Below are 6,620 nucleotides of genomic sequence, written 5' to 3'. Positions count from 1 at the left end.
TGTTCGCTTACCAACTCTATTACAAGTAGAGAAACTGATAGCGAACAGCATGGATCCTGATCAGACTGTGCGGTTGCGCAGGCTGGTCTGGATCCATGCTGGTCGCAAACCCATTATGTTGGTTTTGTCATGACGCGGCTCATATCTTGATGATGTAATACGATGTCATGTGAATAGCAGTTATGAGGCATAATGGGCCTTTAAGGTAACATATACAACTAGATTATTTAATCATGCTTGTATACTTGTACTTTAATGTGATGAAAGTAGAGCAAATAATTTTTAGTTTGTCCTCGGGACAATGGCACATTAGATATACAGTCATTTAGTTTAACCTTGAACTGTTCATCGCTTCATTTTTTATTTTTTTTTTTTTTTTTTTTTTTGCAAACACTCGAGTTGTTGTAAGTGTTCATAATGGCAGTTTTTGTTTATCAGCAAAACCCTTCATATAATTTAGGTCGCAAACTTCCGTCACTGTCCGTAACAGTAAGAATAATCCTTTGATCTCCGCAAACATCTTATTTAAGGCCGTCAATCTTAGTCTTTTTCCGTTAATTCATCCTTAAAAGGCCGGTATACATCGTTGCTTTCAGTAAAATCAATCTAAAAAGTGTTTTAATGTCAAGATTGAGAGAGAAAGAAAAAGCGAATAGAACGCCTTATAAGTTGAAAATGTTGCAGGCTCGGTTGGATTGTGCTTGTTCAGGGCCGGTACTGAAAAAATGCAAGCTACCGCACATGCCCCCAAGCACCGACCTAAGCAGAATTTAACATATATCATTAAATGATTAAAATTCAAATTTACAAACCAACATTAGTGATCAAATAAAACCTTTTTTGCCGAGGAAGTAAATGATGTTTTTATAACACGTTTATAAACAAATAAAAAGACAAACAAAAGGTTTTGTGACCAAGTCTGTTGAAAAGAGAAACACCTATCCACTTTTAAAAAAAAAAAAAAACAATTCTCCCTTTTTTTCAAACTAACTATTTCTGTAACTATATCTTGGAAAAGTGCATCAACTATCTTTTAAGCATTCTTCAACAGCGTCCAGGGAGCCGTTTATAACGCGTCACTGACGAAGATCGTGAAACGAATCGTCTGCTTTACTAGTTTTAGTATAGATAGCGGACCGGTAGATTAGAGGTATTGAGAGGTTTCCTTATTGTTTTGTATTATCGGCGACAAAATTTATTTTCCACCTTAATTATTTTAATTTGACAATTATATGAAACGATTTATCTACATATAACATATTCCACCTTTATGAAGCTGAAGTGCCGCTTTAAGGTTCAATTTTCAATCGTGTTGTAATCGGTTATCCCGAAATAATAATTATTATAACAACATGAATTAACAAAATAAATAAGGACAAGAGCTTCAGAGGGCATGAAATAGATGAATATTTATCAGCCATTTCTCTGACATGTTCTATATCTTTAACGTCAATACACTTACACCCTATACCTTATATGTTTTTTTCAGGTTTTGTGCCAAAAATAGTTTGCTTTTTGGCACAATTTAAATTGATGTTCATTTTTCATGTTTTGTGAACATGTTTCGGCTGGTGTACTTTAGGCAATCTGTTTTTCTCATTTTTACAGTGGTAGTAACATATTTTTGTGTTTCTTTGTTGTGTCCGGGGAATGCGTTTTTCCCTATTGATGTTTGTTCTTGTTTTTGCTGTTCTTTGATGTTGTTCTTTTGTTGTTGTTTTTTAGCGGGGGTACCAGCTTTTGGCAATTTCAATCCAAATTTATATGTGCTTTAAACTATCTTAAATCATCTAAATATTCAAACGTTTAAAAGGTGAATGTGTTTCGTTTCTTCTATCGTTACTATATTTTTCTAAAAATGCATGCATAATTTGCAAGTTGATTTGCCGTGGCTTTTCTGCGCTGCAAAAAAATTGCCATGGCAATGTAGGGGAAAATCACACACATTTTTTTGAATTGTCTGACCAAAAAGTAATCATCATCATCATCATCATCATCATCATCATCATCATCATCATCATTTTAAGCATCAATATCATTGATTATATTGTATACCTTTATGTTATGTCATATTTATATGTGATAATATTAAAAGAATATTATTATTAATAATGATAAAAATAATAAAACTACATTAATTGTATAATACTATGCTAATATATTATATTTATATTAATAAAAATATCAATATAAAATGCTCTGCTCTGCCCTGCTATGATACACTGTGTTTTGCTACGCTACGTTTTGCTATTCTATTCTATTATGTTCTTTACTATGTTTTGCTATGCTATGCAATCCTATCCTACCCTACCCTATATCCTACCCTACCCTACCCTACCCTATATCCTATCCTATATCATATCCTATGCTATATTTTTTATATCCTATATCTTATAATATCTTATTTTATATCCTATCCTTTCCTATTTTGAAACTTGACATTTTCTTGATGTATGAACAAAATGTTTTCAACCTGTAAGTAATGAAGAAAAAGTTATATTTCGTGCATCAATTTCGTCGATCAATCTTTTAGATAGTTGTGTATCCTTGAACTGTTGATTGTTTCTAATGCAAAAAGTTCGTTTCTGATTTATACCAGACTAGTTTCTCATTCTACACACGCTGCGAATTCTCCCGATAAGTTACAAACGGTAGGTTAAAAACAAATATTTTCTACAACAATAAACAGACATAATGGCAACAGAAAATTGTGTATACTTCTTCAAAGTTCATATATAAATGTACGTCAATTTAATGCTAAAATTGCTACACTCAATTGTAGATAGCTCTGAACGCTTTCATTTCAGTAATTGAATTGGTTATGTAGTTATGCACAAAAATGCAACGCATATTAAATTTTGCATTCGATATACAAATGACCATGCTCTGATATGCCAGAATTATTTATGGTGGCTAATTTACGCCAAAGTCTTTTTTTCCTACATTAAGCCGATAATGCGAAAACACAAAGACCTTGTCACGTTTCTGTATTTTCGAAATTTCGGCACTCGTAGTGAATTAACTTTTAAATTTGACTTTTTGCCTCCTAGTAAAATGCACTTTTTCTTATTTTATTTACCTGAGAGTGAGACTAAAATAATGGAGCACCACACTAAATACCGTATTCCGGTATATGCCGGACAAGGCGCTTGAATGATAAAATGCTAAAATCTTGCCTTTTTACCCAACGGTCTTTTCACGCCGATTTTTGTATATAAATGCATGAAAAATGTCATAATCGGTGAAAAAAACGATATTTGTCTGTTTTGTGATCATAAATTTTGCAAGCGTCTAGAGGTACTGCTCCTATCCTGTAATGAGTTAAATCCTTTACTTGACGGTTAATCACATTCATTAGACGCATGGTTATACAGTCCTACGCATATATAGTATATATAGAAAAAGCTGGTCGAGTTAACACGATTTACATTAATCTCTTAAAGGCACAATATTCCACATTTATTCACGAATAAAGAGCAAACTTCAATTCAACATTCAATACATTGTATATTTATTTCATATAATATGTAACATATGAAATACAATGGAAAGGTATAGATTTTACTTATGCCTATACAATAATAATTGACCAAGGTTATCTGAAGAGCTTATAACATTAAAAATGTTTGTTAGTTTGTTAGTTGTTGTTTTTTTTGTTTTGTAAATTAGCATAAAATATAAATCGACATAGATTTTGAACAGTTTTCCGGTGAGTTTCAATTAGCATGTTTGTGGTTTTTAAGGTATGCCAGGTATAATAATAACGTTTTAAATTTTGTTTACGTAGTTCTCTAAATTTTGGACAAAGTAAAAATGATAAATAAACATCAATTAAACACGATATTCATTTTTGATCGTATAAGAAATATAATTTAAACAAATACTCTGCGTCATATGAACATGTATTTAATGTAGCGTTCTATTGGTTTATACAGAATTTATTTTAGTTCGATTGTGTAGGAAGCTATAAGTTTATAAACACACTTTCGAATCCGTTCCTGGAACCAACCAGTACTGAGCAATGAGTATAAGTTTCTTGCTCAAGAAAACAACGACTTGCCCCTGTCAGGGTTTGAACCCATGCGGTTAGCTATCATTAGATTACTAGTCCGACGCGTTAACCACTCGGCCATGCCGCCACTTAACTAGCCACCACGCCACCTAGCGTTCTATTGTCAAATCATGTGAAGATGTACAAAATTTTGTTGAAGATATTCTGAATTTTGTTTCCTGTATAAAGTCAAGATAGCTTTCCCGTGCTGTAAAATGATTAAATGTTATATAATGTTAATACTTAAGTGTTTTCATAATGGCGTTGTCATTAGCCTGCGGTCAAAGACCGAAGGCTAATATAACAGTGTAAAGCCCACTAACAAGGTCTTTATGAAAACTCTTAATTATTGACAATTTTATTGATTAACTACACATAATCTTTAAAAGTTAAGTACACCGTGAAAAAATCCTGAATGTCTGCTACTTGCCGGAAAAGCATTTTTCCCAACTTCCAAATCAAGAACGATAGCTATCAGATATTTATCATCTTAAAAAACACCAAATTCATACCTAGAAAACAGAAGAAACTGTTCAGGAGAGTGTCTCTGAGCTGCCTTAAAGATTGTTAAACTGACTACATTGTAAAACAATTCCAGAACAACTGCAAAAGAAATCGTGTTGGTGAGCAAATGCAAAATATGGAGGGTTCGCTCCAAGTCTCTAGCTCTTCCCGTTCGTGAAATATCTATTAGGAAACGAGCAGATTCGTGCTACAAATCCCTGGTAGACAAACGATTCGGTACGTAAATATAGACTGATACATCTTTGTCAGCCGAGTTCGGGTCAAAATCACGTGAATTTACTCAATCGTATTATAAACATTCTAAAAACATTAAGTGGGACCACTCTGATACATGCAAAAGTCGAGTTTTAAACCTTTACACCTTTCTAAGCCAGTGCATGTAAAGCAGCTGTTCTGTATTTAGTAAGGAATCTTCTGATTTGCCAATGGCAAGGAACCGCAACAAAACTGAAATAGATGTTGTGTTTGTAGATAGATGTCTTCAAGATTACAGAAATAGGTTGCACATAGTTTTTTTTCAAACAAAGCAGCAATATATAAAATGCAGGTATCGATAGTTCTCAACATTTTCCAACAACTGTTTTAAACAATCCATAAAGTCACAGATAATAATTCATGTGTGTATGCGTTATTTCGATGTCCATGTACCTCTTTAGAAACATAACTGGTTTTGCCTTTTCCATATGTATTTATTGTCAAAGATTAACCAAAAACAGTCGTGTTAATTTCATTTCAATTACTTTCTATTAAAAGGTTCATTCAGACCTAGCCTCAAATAGTTTCATTTTGGGCGTTATGTATTGAATCCATTTTTTATTTTTATCTTTTCCACAATCAAATTTGTCGCATCTTAATATAAATATAAATTGATGCCAAAGCCCGTGTTAAAATATATATATGAAACCAGTAATACTCATGGTTTGTAAAGCTAGAATAAATACAATTTCAATGCTAGTAAATATGAAGAACATGTCATTTTAAATGTCAAATTAATGATCAGCTATCGCTATTAGTCAAAACAATATGTTTAAAAGGCCATTGCTACTTGGATGTTCTCTTCTTGCAGTATCACTTTCCTTATCGATGCAAAGCACATCAGATGGTGAATCAGTAATTTATTGTCTAAATTGCCAAGCAGACCGGGGTGTAAACATTAGGTACATAACAACCAGAGCACAATATAGGATAAAGAATGAATGCACCATTCGGAAACAGAAGTAGACATATACAGTTTGAGCCGGAAGGTCTTCTATAGAGGTTAATGAGCCAAAAGATTTGCAGTAGCGCTATTCGAGCATACAAGTGAACATCTAATTCGGTATACAGCGTTCGTTCCTTATGTTTTCGTTGTATCAAGAAACCTGTTTCGTCCTGCTTTTTTACGAGCGAGTTCATCTGTAAATAAATGTTTTTGACTCCGTTAATGTACAGTGCAGCAGAGTCTTACAAATTAGAATTTATGTTTTCCCTGAAAGAAGGACTCGTTAGTTTGTAATTTCATTTATGGAATGCTGACGAGACGAGAAAGTTTTGACATTAAAGATAATTCGAATTTGCTAGCAACAAAAAAAACTTGTGATGAACGTGGAACTTTGGACAGTTTGTTATCTGTCGCCTATGCAACTGGTGTAAATTTACCGCCCATATACATCTTCCCAAATGATTGGATGTCTAGATCATTAATTGCAGGAGCTCAATTACAGACTTTAGATTTGGCACTAGCTGGACCTTCTACAAGGTAGAATATTTTATCCGGGACCAGAAGCTAACCAATTTCAATTGTTTTAAATTAAAAGTAGACAATTGAATGTTCTCTTTTGCAAAATATAATGTTTAATTGACCCTGCTCGACACAGATATGTTATAGCAAATCACTTTAATAGGAAATGAATAGTTAAGATTTAAAGACAATGTAACCTTAAATCGTGTTTGAGTAGTCGGTTTTCAATATTCAGGCATACTGCACTTTAGTGTATAAAGTTTATTAGGACATAATAATGATATATTAGGTAATTGTTAACGCAAAATACGAAATGTTTTGATC

The sequence above is a fragment of the Ruditapes philippinarum genome, unplaced genomic scaffold (genome assembly GCF_026571515.1).
Source record: "Ruditapes philippinarum isolate M1 unplaced genomic scaffold, ASM2657151v2 ctg2271_1_1_1_1, whole genome shotgun sequence".
In the NCBI taxonomy this organism is placed as follows: Eukaryota; Metazoa; Mollusca; class Bivalvia; order Venerida; family Veneridae; genus Ruditapes; species Ruditapes philippinarum.
This window is presented reverse-complemented; position numbering follows the sequence as displayed.